General features: G+C 49.4%; 1 protein-coding gene across 2 annotated transcripts in view; it reads left to right on the top strand.

The window, feature by feature from the left end:
• The first annotated feature begins 6712 nt into the window (after positions 1–6712).
• The window catches only part of Elf2 (E74 like ETS transcription factor 2), a 90690-nt gene continuing 85617 nt past the window's right edge, over positions 6713–11785 (top strand). For both annotated transcript variants that reach the window (XM_052730212.1, XM_052730210.1), the window contains exon 1: positions 6713–6896. The gene's annotated coding sequence lies outside the window, so the exon portion shown is untranslated. The remainder of the gene's footprint in view (positions 6897–11785) is intronic.

Below are 11785 nucleotides of genomic sequence, written 5' to 3'. Positions count from 1 at the left end.
ACAGATGGTTGTAAGCCACCATATGGGTGCTGGGAATTGAACTCAGGACCTCAGGACCTCTGGAAGAACAGTCGGTGCTCTTAACCTCTGAGCCATCTCTCCAGCCCTGCTTTTGCTTTTTTGAGACAGGGTTTCTCTGTGTATTCCTGGCTGTCCTGGAACTCACTCTGTAGACCAGGCTGGCCTTGAACTCAGAGATCCAACTGCCTCTGCCTCCTGAGTGCTGGGATTAAAGGTGTGTGCCTCCACCACCCAACTGACAGCTCTTTCGGAACTTGACCCCTACACAGGTTTTAAAAGATTCTGCGGTCTGGAGAGATGGTTCAGAGATTAAGAACACTGGCTGTTCCTCCAGAGGTCCTGAGTTCAATTCCCAGCACCCACAGGGTGGCTCACAACCATCTGTAATGAGATCTGGCTCCCTCTTCTGGCCTGTAGAAATACATGCAAACAGAACATTGAATACATAATAAATAAATAAATCTTTAAAAAAAAGATTCAGCTTTATAAACGATAAAGGATTAGAGAGATGACTCTAGCAGGTAAGAGCACTGGCTACTCTTCCAGAGGACATGGGTTCAATTCCCAGAACCCACATGGTAGCGCACAACTGTCTGTAACTCCAGTCTCAGGGGATCTGATGCATTCATTCTCTGGCCTCCTTGGGCAACAGGCATACATGCAGGGAAAACACTCCTACGCATTAAAAAAAAAAAAAAGTAGCAGCATGAATTACCTTCTCTGCAGGAGCTCAGGAAGGAGTGTGGAAAGGGTAGTGATTCTGGTCCATAGCTAGACAAGGTAGGTCAACACCAGAATTCAAATGGCTGGTCGCTCAGAACCACTTGTTTAAGTGGAGGGTGGGGTAGGAGGCAAAGAAGAGTTTTTTCTGGTTGATCTCCTAAAGTGTGTATGGTCATTGACAGCCAGGAATATCCCAGCCTGAGATGAAAGAATCCTGAGTTTAAGTACTGATTAGTTATCCACCCACTGTTGTGAGCATGGTCCCTGACCACTCAGCTGTTGGTATTAATATCTTTGAATAGTGGCTTCCCACACTGAACTAGATCACTAACTGATGGTGTCAGAGTGATGGTGTGTGAGTTCCCAGGCAAGGTCAGAGTAGCCTATACCTTGTTCTTGGATGACTGACTTTCAAGATTATAAAGGAATACGGCTTTATTTAATTAAGAAATAACTAATCATCTTAAAGCAAATATCCTGGTTAGTAGAAGGAACTAGTTTATTGGCCAACTCAAGTTTCCTCTTGTGTTTCCATGACTGTTGTCACCCCCCCCATGGGCCTAAAGAGTCCCTCTCGAATTCTACATGCTGATATCGAAGCAGGAAAGCCTCTTCCTTTGCTCAGCTTGTCCTACCGGAGACAGGCTAAAATTTAAAAAGACTTTCTGTGTAATTAAAGAGAACACAGGGGGAAATAAACACAGAGAAAAGATGTATAAAAATATTCCACCAACACACATTATATAACCCTGTGTATATTTAATTTGCCTTCGCATATGCATATGTATATATGTGCACATAAAACATCTGAAACCTGGGGCTGGAGCCATGGCTCATCGGTGAAGAGCACTTTTTGCCCTTGCGGAGGACCCAGGTACATGTTAACTATTTTTTATGGGTGTCTGAGAAAGAGGGGAAGTGTGGAATGGTTGGAAAAGTATGGCTAAGTATAGAGGGACTTGGATTCAACCTTTGTGAGTGTGTGTGTGTGTGTGTGTGTGTGTGTGTGTGTATGTGTGTGTGTGTGCATGTGTGTGTGTGTGTGCATGTGTGTGTGTGAGTGTGTGTGTGTGCATGTGTGTGTGAGTGTGAGTGTGTGTGTGTGTGTGTATGTGTGTGTGCATGTGTGTGTGTGTGTGAGTGTGTGTGCATGTGTGTGTGTGTGTGTGTGTGTGCACATGTGCAGCCAGCCAGAGGTCAGCCTCAGGTGCTTGTCCTCAGGAGGCCTAGACCAGCTCTTGACCCGACCTGTGCTGGAGTTACAAGTCACCATGCCTGATCTGTGTTTTGTTTGTTTGAGATAGCATCTCACTATGTAGCCTTGGCTGGCCTGCAGTTTAATATGGAGACTTGGCTGGCCTTGAATTTACAGAGATTTTACTGCCTCAGCCGCCCAAGGCCTGGGATTAAAGGCATGTGCCACCATGCCTAGTTCATGACTGGCTTTTTTTAAAAAAAAAAGTTAGATTCCGGGGGCTGGTGTGATAATCTGCTCATTAGTTAAGAGCACTGGCTGCTCTTCCGGAGGACCTGGGTTCAATTCCCAGCACCCACATGGCAGCTCACACCTGTCTGTAACTCCAGTTCCAGGGCTCCCGACATACATGAAGGCAAAACACCAATGATAACAAAATTAAAAAACAAACACAAAAACCAACATGGATTCTGGGGCTCAAACTCAGTTCCTCAGGCTTACATGGCAAGTACTTTAAGAAGTGAAGTATCTCTCCTCAGACTTGAATTCCTTTTTTTTTGGTTTTTTTTGAGACAGGGTTTCTCTGTGTAGCCCTGGTTGTCCTGGAACTCGATCTGTAGACCAGGTTGGCCTCAAACTCACAAAGATCTGCCTGCCTCTGCCTCCCAAGTGCTCAGTTTAAAGGGGTGTGCCAGGCTCAGACTTGGTTCCGTAATATGTTTACTTTATAGTATTTGGAAAACGATGATGGCAATATATTAATGGCTGACATGTAGAATTAAGAAATGAATTACATGATATAAAAACTAAAATCAATGCAGATATAACACAGATATCTGTTGCATGATCCTTAGCTTGTTGCTGGGATTTCCGGCTTCCTCAGACAACCTTTCCTCCCGACCCTTGGGTCTTGAAGACACTTTGTGGTCAGCCTTTCTGGTTTCTTATAGGCTTCTTTCTACAAGGCATGTGTCTTCTGAAGGCCTTCTTCCAAGGAGCTCTGTCAGAGACCCTCCTTCTCCCCTATGTTGGCTCATTCCAAGAGAGCAGATCACTTCATATGGGAAGCAAACATACTCAAAATGCAGGACAGAAAGCAATAATGTTGCTGGGCATACCTATAATCTTAGGCCTCAGTGCTGAGGCAGGGGAATTTTGTGTTGGAGGCCAGGCTAAGACACACAGCCAGGAGGACCCTGTCAAACCAACCAACCAACCAACCAACCAACCAACCAACCAACCAACACAGTCTTATAGTCTACAGTGTCGTGAGACAAAACTTTTCCTGGGGAGACTCAACACACTATCTACTCGCTCCTGCTAGAGAACCCACACAGACCAAAGTACAGACACCACCACAGTCCAACTTGGTGAGCCAATGAGTTTTATTGGGGTTACTTACAGGGGTATGACTCAAAGACAGCTGCATCACCTAAGCCCCCTCCAAGCAGGGATGACAGCTCACCAAGCTGGGAACCTGGAGCACACTGCACAGCCTGCAGGCAGCTCAGCAGGTCGGAGGGTGTCCTCTCCAGGTACCTCAATTGTGTAAACCTCTTCCAGGTAGTGAGGCTGATTTCTGCTCTGCCAGGCAGCTGCTCTGGTGTCAGAGTCTTCTTTGCAGCTTGGCTTTGCTCTTCTGACCGGGACTCTCAGCTTTTATTGCTTACTCTGGCAGGAGGGGGCCTAGTGAATCTGGTGAGTTTCAGGGACTTCTTGAAGCTCTTTTGAGTTGTTTACCTTCCTGCTTAAGGAGCTTCCCTGCAGGATGGAATCTTTCAATCTTGGAAGAAACTGTTGCACAACATACAGGTTCCTGGCTATAAGTTAGGAATGGTTCCAGGCCTGTTCCCAGTGTGTGTGTGTGTGTGTGTGTGTGTGTGTGTGTGTGTGTGTGTGTGTGTGTGTGTGTGTGTGTGTGTGTGTGTGTGAGAGAGAGAGAGAGAGAGAGAGAGAGAGAGAGAGAGAGAGAGAGAGAGAGAGAGAGAGAGAGAGTTAGTTCTTGGACCAGCAGACTCTCCAGACATGTTCTTCAAATTGTGTAAGCCAGGAGTGTTAGGAAGGCGAGCAGAAACATGCAATACCTCTTGAGGCCAGGACCTTCCGAGTCTTTACCCTGTAGCTTCTGTCCATGTTGCTTTGGCCAGAAGCAAATAAAATTATCTGAGTTCAACATCAACAGGGTGGAGGAATGTTCTAACTCTGAGTTATGACAGATCTACCTTGCATTTTTAAAGCATTGTTTTATTATTTTATGAGTGAGTGTTTTGTCTACATATATTTCTTTGCACCATGTGCATGCCTGCTACCCACAGAGGCCAGAAAAAAATGGCATTGTATACCCTGGAACTGGAGTTACAGATGGTTGTGAGTCATAATGTGGGTGCTGGGACTCAAACCCAGGTCTTCTGGAAAATCAGTGTGTATTGCTGAGCCATCTCTTCAGCTCTCAGATCTACATTTCAAAGTGTATGCATGCATGGAACAGTGAAAAAACAAAAACAAAAAACCCCGAGAGCAGCAAGTTTTTTTGCCTGGGACTTTCCAGCTTACTTTGGTTGGGAAATGGGAGAAACATTTCTTCTCAAAGTAGCTAATAGGAACAGGATGTTCCTGCATTTAAGATTTGTCTTTAATGAAAGCAAGCAAGCTCCTGCCATGTGGGAGATGCAGTATTCTTACTCAGAAAGTATCAAAGTGGACAGTGGTTCTCATAAGTGATAATTTATTTGATCAGAAACAGGAGATAAACATCGTCCTCCAGAAAGGATGCTGTGTGTGCAGTATCCTATTATATATTAAGGTCTGAAAGTTATTGATACTTCCTACATGTAGTTCAGAGGGGTGCCAATAGTCACTAAGCCTTTGAACTCAAGACTGAAAACTTCTCTTGAGTTAAGAGGATAGTTGATTAATCACTCTGCTCATTCAGGTTTCTACCACATTTCAGAGTGAGAATGTCGTTCTAAAAAGTTGCCTTTTAAGATATGAAAGAATCACCTCCAACTAGGCAATAACAGCTTTTAAAAATGAGGTTAAATTCTTATGTTCATCAGGGACTTAAAACACAGCAGCCTCCCATTTGTCTCCAACATTTGAGCCCTATTCCAGGGTCATTTCCACGTTTCCCACGTTCATTTAAACAGCTATCAAACCGCTCAGGATTTCTTTTTCGTAAAAACTGATTGTAGAGCATCAAAAACGGGTCGGTGGGAGCCCAGAAATTAACCCGGTGGATACTGTTTCCAAGAGCCGAGTCTCCCGCAGGGAGGCTGCGAGAGTCTGAGCACAGCAGGATCGGCCCCCGCGCGCACCGGGACAGCCGCCGATGCTCTTTGTTAAAGAAACGAATACAAGCCGCGGCGGCGGGGAATGGTGGTGGTGGGGGAAGAGACCCGGGCGTTTGCATGCATAACTGCGCCTAAGAAAGACCATTAGCGAGCCGCTGCAAACGCAGGACATCCCGGGCACCGTGTCATTGGCTTTTGTGCCCTGGAAGGCGCGTGAGAGTGCCCTGCTCAGAGGCTCCCCTTTGTGTGAAAGTGTGCAGACCAGAAGCCTGCAGCTCCCGCTGGCTTCCCTTTTTCTCCCCCCCAATTCGCGGACACTTGGAACAAGATACTCTTGCTCCACTCACACGCGCTCCTTCACCCTGGTCCCGAAGATCCCGGGACTTGAGTTACTTCTCGGCGGCGGACGGAGCGAGGAGCGACAAAGGCTGGGGCGGGCGGTCGCGGCTCCCCGGGACCCCCCCCCCCCGAACGGGGGCCGCCCGCCGCGCTCCGCAGCTGCGCGCTGGGCCGCCCGCCCGCCGGCCACCGCGGGCACCAACCGCCGCGCAGCCCGGCCGTTGGGCGGTGGTAATTTCTGGGAACGGGGCGGGGTCCGCTGGGGACGAGCGGGGAGGCGGAGCGGGCGGCGCCCCCGGTCGCCGAGCGGGCGGGGCGGGGCGCCACGTGCGTCAGTGGCCGGGTGGGGCGGGCCGCGCGCTTCTGCCCGCCCGCCCGCCCGCCCGTCCGCGCCACCACCGGCCACCGAGCCCGGAGACGCGCGCGGGGTACTCTGGAACACCCGCGCCGACAAGAGTTTCATTTTCCAAACCCTCACTTCTCTAACGCCCTGCCTTAGTGCGGAGCGGTCACTCGGAGACCTGGGGAGGGGGACCCCGAGTTGGGAAGGGGATGAGGGGTGACAGCAGGGACCCGAGAGTGGCCCGAGGGCTGCGCGGGTCGTCCCGGCCGGGCTGCAGGTGCACGCGCGTCCCTGCCGTCCCCACGCGCCCGTCCCGCGGCCGCAGCGCAGCGCAGCGCGCGACGTGGGGGGGGGGAGATGTGGGGAGAAGCCCCGGGGACGCGGAGCGGGACGAGTGGCGAGCGTCTCCACCTGAGCAGGCGGGTTCGGGCGAAGTTGGGCGCGGAGGAGAGGGCGGGATTCGAGAGCGCAGGAGGCGGGCTGCGGGGGGCCCGAGGGCGGCGGGGAGTATAAATAGCCGGCCCGGTTTGACAGGCGCTGCGGTGACTGGCGGTGTCGCCTCCCCGGCGGCGCGCGGGGAGGGAGGAGCGCGCGGAGCGGCCGGGTGGGGGAGGCGGACTCCAGTGTCCTGGTGGCGGCGGCAGGAGGCCGAGGGGGAGGAGTCGAGGCGGGTGCGGAGGGCGGGGGCCGGCCGCAGCTTCCCCGCGCCGGGCCGTGTCGCCTCCGTCGCCTCGGCGGTTGGGGGGGGTCTGTGGGGCGGTGCGCGCGGTGGAGGGGTGGGGGGGGAGTGGGTGCGCGGCGCGGGGCGGCGCAGCGCGGTTTTGTCTCGTCCTGGGGTGCGGAGCGGCTCGCGCGGTGGCCCGGGGAGGCCCCCTCGGCTTCCCGCAGGACGCCCGGCCAACGGCGGGCGGCTGCGGCGTCTCGGCCCCGGTCTGGGGCCCTGAAGGGAAGGGCGAGGGCCACGGCGACGCGGCGGGAGAGCCAGGTAAGAGCGCGGGGGACGGCCGAGGCCGGCGGGAGCGAGCGGGAGGGAGAGAGAGAGAGAGGGCGCGGCGACCCAGCCCGGCCGTCCCGAGTGTCGCCTCCTCCCGGGCGCCCCCGCCCCGCGCCTGTGTTGTTTGCTCCGGCCGCGGAGGGGCTTTCCGGAGGCTTGGGGCGGTGACACCGGCGGAGCTGGGGGCAGGGCGGGAGCCCGCACCGGAGCGGCCCGGGGCAACGGTCGTGGCGCCGAGGGACCGCGCGCGGCGCGCTCTGTTTACCTCGCGGCGCCAGGCATCGCAGGGCGGCCGGGCTGCGGGGGAAGCGCGTCCCGGGCGGCAGTTTCCGTCGCCGTCGGGCCTGCTCCCCGCCGCCCGGGCGGGCACGACAGGTTGTACCCCGCTGTTCTTTTATTCTCACTCTCCGCGGGCCCTCTGCCGCCGCCGCCGCCTCCCGGTCCCCCCCGGGGAGCGGGGCTGCGATCGCAATCTGTGTTTGCAACAAAACAACAACAACACAAGAAACCTCGGGGCTCTTCGGAGCGCCCTGCTCCGGCGCCCGCCTCCCGGGTCCCCTGCCCGCGGAGCTGGCCCCCGGGGGGGGGGGCACCCCGCCGCGAGTGTCGTGGGCGCTCCGCGCGCCTCGGCACCCACTCTGCCCCGGCGGCGCTCCGCGCGCGGCGGCCGGACCCACTCAAGGCTCCAGTGGGACATTTTCACTCTGTCAGCAAAGGACAGAAGACTAACCCACGGGGCCGAGAGTCAGCCCCAGTGCAGTTTCCGATGCCCCTCATGGGCCAACTTGCTGGGCTGTCCGCAGAGGAGCCACGTTCCGAACAGAATAGCCTTTCTTTAAGTTCTTAGTAGTCTAGCAAGTGAGAGTGAGATGGGGGCCGCGTCACTGTGACCCTGGGACATCTTTCCCGTGTTGATGACACCACTCTGTGGTTTCTGTTTTGATCGGGCAGTGAGAAACTATACTAGAGATCGCTCCTTTGATCTTTAGATTTTTTTTTTGCTTTTCTTTAAGATGGGCAAATTACTCACTTTCTCTAAGTGCCAGGATGTCCGTCCGGGCCTTACTGAGATAAAATTGTATGGGTTACAGTTTCTTCAGAGAGTTGAATGACTTCATGTGAGACTGGGAACTGTTGGATTTCATGTTTAATGGGATTTAGGAATAAGGTTTATAGAATGCAGTGCAGTTTACAGAGTTCATTCATGTGACTATAGTTGATACATCCAGTAAATACGAGAAGTAGAAATGTGAAGTGTCTTCAACATTTAAAATTTCAGTATTTAATGTTACCTCTTCCTTCTCCCCGTCTCCCCGAGTCAGGATAGGGTCTGTCTGTAGCCTTGGTAGTTCGTGAATTTGCGCTGTAGACCAGGCTGGCCTCAAACTCACAGAGATCCGCTTGCCTCTGCCTCCTAAGTGCTGGGAGTAAAGGCGTGCAATGTTATCTTATTTTAAACTTGATTACTTGGATTAATCATTGTACTTAGAGGGCATAAATAGCTACAAAATAACCTAGAGTATGTTTGGAAAGAATTTGAAACTTTGGGGTTTTTCTAAGTCTCTTCAGTGGTTGTGATGGGCCTACCAAATCAGGGTTGATAATTTTGCCTGTTCACAGGTTGTGTATCCGTTTGTGTGTGTGTGTGTGTGTGTGTTCGTGTGAAGGGGTGGGGTGGGGAGAGGTAGAGGCATTATTGAAATACTAACCACATGCCATTCAGTTGATTATAAATGTACAAGTTCAATGGAGATTTTAAGGTATATTCAGAGTTGCACAATTATTGTACTCAAATTTAAACGATGTTCTTTACCCCTAAACAAATCATATGGGTCATCAATGTAGCCCAGTGGTATAGTATTTGCTTTGCATGGGGGAGGCCCCCCATGGAGTTCGATCCCCAGTAACACCAATCAAGAATCTGACCAATCAAGAACTGACTATCACAAGCATTAGCAGTCACTCATTTTCGCCCCCATCCTTGTGGCCTTAGGTAACCACTCATCTACTTTGTATCTCTGTGCATTTGTCAGTACTTCATGCAAGTACACAGTACAAAATGTAATCTTGTGATTGGCTCTTTCACACAGCATAACGTTTTTAAAGTTTGTGCATGTTATAGCCTGCGTCGGTACTTTATTGTTGTTATTTTGCTGAGTAATGCTCCTTTGCATGGATACACTTGCTTTTATTTATCCATTCATCAGTTGATAGGTACTTGAGTTTCCATATCTTGGCTATTATGAGTAATATTTTTGTGCAAGCTTTTGTGTGGACTTGCTTTCATTTCTCCTTGGAGTGGTATTTTTAAAGAAATCAGTCTTTTGGCTCAATATCAAAAATAATTCATCCATTTTGAGTATATAATTCAGTATTTCTTCCCCCCCCAGTATTTCTTAATAAATGTATAGGATTAAGAATATCCTAGGCTTTCTTTAGAATAAGTTTTTATGCCCACCCCCAATATTTCCTGCAGCCTGTTTATGGTTAGTCTTAAGTCCCCAAAGTCCCCAGCCCTACTACCTCGGCAGCCAGTCTGTTCTGTCCCCCATGTTTGCTTCCTCTGGCCATTTTGCATAATGAAATCAATCCTATGTATATATTTAGGTTTGACATCTTTCTCTTAGCACACTTTTGAGACTGTTCTATAGTGTAGCATGTATGAGGGCTTTATTCCTTTTTATTGCTAATAAGTACTATATATTTTATGGATAGACCACGTCTGTCAGTCGACCAGTTGATAGGTATCTGGACTGTTTCCAGTTTCAGACTATTTAAAAGGATACACCTTGCATGTTTGATTGCAGGTCTTTCTGTGGATGTTTGGTTTCCTTTTTATGAGTACGCACAAGGGAATAGAATTACTGTGTCTTGTTTACCTTTCAGAGAAACTTCCAAATTGTTTCTCAAAGTGGCAGTGCCATGTTGCCTGCTCATCAGTCATGTACTTGAGAAGTCTAGTTTTATTCATGTCCTGTCAACACACTATTGTTATTGTTGTTGTTGTTATTATTATTATTATTATTATTTTCGAGACAGATTTTCTCTTTGTAGCTTTGGAGCCTGTCCTGGAACTCACTCTATAGACCAGGCTGGCCTTGAACTCACAGAGATCCACCTGCCTCTGCTGGGATTAAAGTCGTGTGCCATCACCGCCTGGGCTCAACACTTTTTTTTAAAAAAAAATTTATTTTTATTTTACGTGCATTGGTGTTTTGCCATATGTTGGGTCCTCAGGAACTAGAGTTACAGCCAGGTGTGAGCTGCCATGTGGGTGCTGGGAATTGACCAGGGTCCTCTGGAAGAGCAGCCAGTGCTCTTAACCGCTGAGCCATCTCTCCAGCCCATTATTTTCTTTTCATATAGTCAGTGACCATAATTGTCCTCTACTGTCTTTCTTTCTCATGGTACTAGTTAAACATGCTAAACAAGCACTCGGCCACAGAGTTACATTTACAGCCCATTCATACATCCTCTCTCTTTCTTTCTTCTTTCTTTCTTTCTTTCTTTCTTTCTTTCTTTCTTTCTTTCTTTCTTTCTTTCTTTCTCTATTTATTCATTTATTTATTTATCCATCCATCCATGTATGGATGTGCTCATCTATCTATTTATTTATTTACTCACTCACCCATTTACTTATTTGTTTGTTTGTTTACTTATTTATTTATTTAGAGACAGGGGGTTTCTCTGTGTTTCCCTGGCTGTCCTGGAACTCATTCTGTAGGCCAGGCTGGCCTCTAACGGAGATCCGCCTGCCGTTGCCTCCTGAGTGCTGGGATTAAAGATGTGTGCCACCACCACCACCCGGCCCATTTATATATTTTTTATAAATAATTTTAGGGCTGTCTGCATTTGAAATAAGGCCACTTGAGTTTTGGTACAGATTGTTTTGAATCTACATCAATTTGGGGAGAATTCCTATCTTATCACATTGAACGTGAGAATTTCATTTACTGATCTAAAGTATTCACATAGAATTTTATGTTCTTCAGTGAATAAACCCTAAATTTTAAAAAAGAAGCTGTAAGCTGGGCGGTGGTGGTACACACCTTTACTCCCAGCACTCGGAAGGCAGAAATAGGCCGATGTCTTGAGTTCGAGGCTAGCCTAGTCTAGAGTGAGTCCCAGGACAGCTGGGGCTACACAGGCTTCCCTGTCTCAAAAAAAATGGGGGGGGGGGGAGCTGTATTTAAGTGTGTAATATAGTATTGTTTACTATGGTCAAAATGTGTCACAGCAGATCTCTAAATTTGTTCATTTCGTACAACTGAAACTTTATGTCCATCGACGTTAGTTAAGCATTGCCCTCTTTTTTTTTTTTTTTCCTTTTGGTTTTTTGAGACAGGGTTTCTCCGTGTAGCTTTGCGCCTTTCCTGGATCTCGCTCTGTAGACCAGACTGGCCTTGAACTCACAAAGATCCTAGGCCTCGCCCTCTTAAGCCATCCTGGCGAGCCCTGTTCTCTGCTTTTCTGAGTTTGGCTATTTTAGGTAACTCATATGTGAGTGTACTTACCTTTCTGTGTCTGTCTGCCTTATTTCACTTAGCATAATGTTCTTAAGGTTCATCCATGTTGCAAATAGTAGAATTTGCTTATTTTTAAAGACTCAGTAGTATTCCACATGTATGTGGAATACACATACCAAATTTATATATCTTTCTTTTTCAGTTTTTTTTCTGAGTATTTTATTCTTTTTGATGACACTGTGAATGGAATTGTCTCAATTTTTTTCTTTATGTTTGTTTCTTTGTTCCGTGTGTGTGCACATGCCATGATATTCTGTATGTGTGGAGGCTAGAGGACAACTTTTGGGAGTCAGTTCTCTCCTTGCCCTGTGTGGGTGCTAGGGATGGAACACGGGGCGGGGGTGGGGGTCAGGT

Source organism: Peromyscus californicus, unplaced genomic scaffold (genome assembly GCF_007827085.1).
Source record: "Peromyscus californicus insignis strain IS unplaced genomic scaffold, ASM782708v3 Scaffold_9__1_contigs__length_137607984, whole genome shotgun sequence".
Taxonomy (NCBI): Eukaryota; Metazoa; Chordata; class Mammalia; order Rodentia; family Cricetidae; genus Peromyscus; species Peromyscus californicus.
Note: the sequence above shows the minus strand (reverse complement) of the source record. Positions and strands in the feature narration are given on the sequence as shown.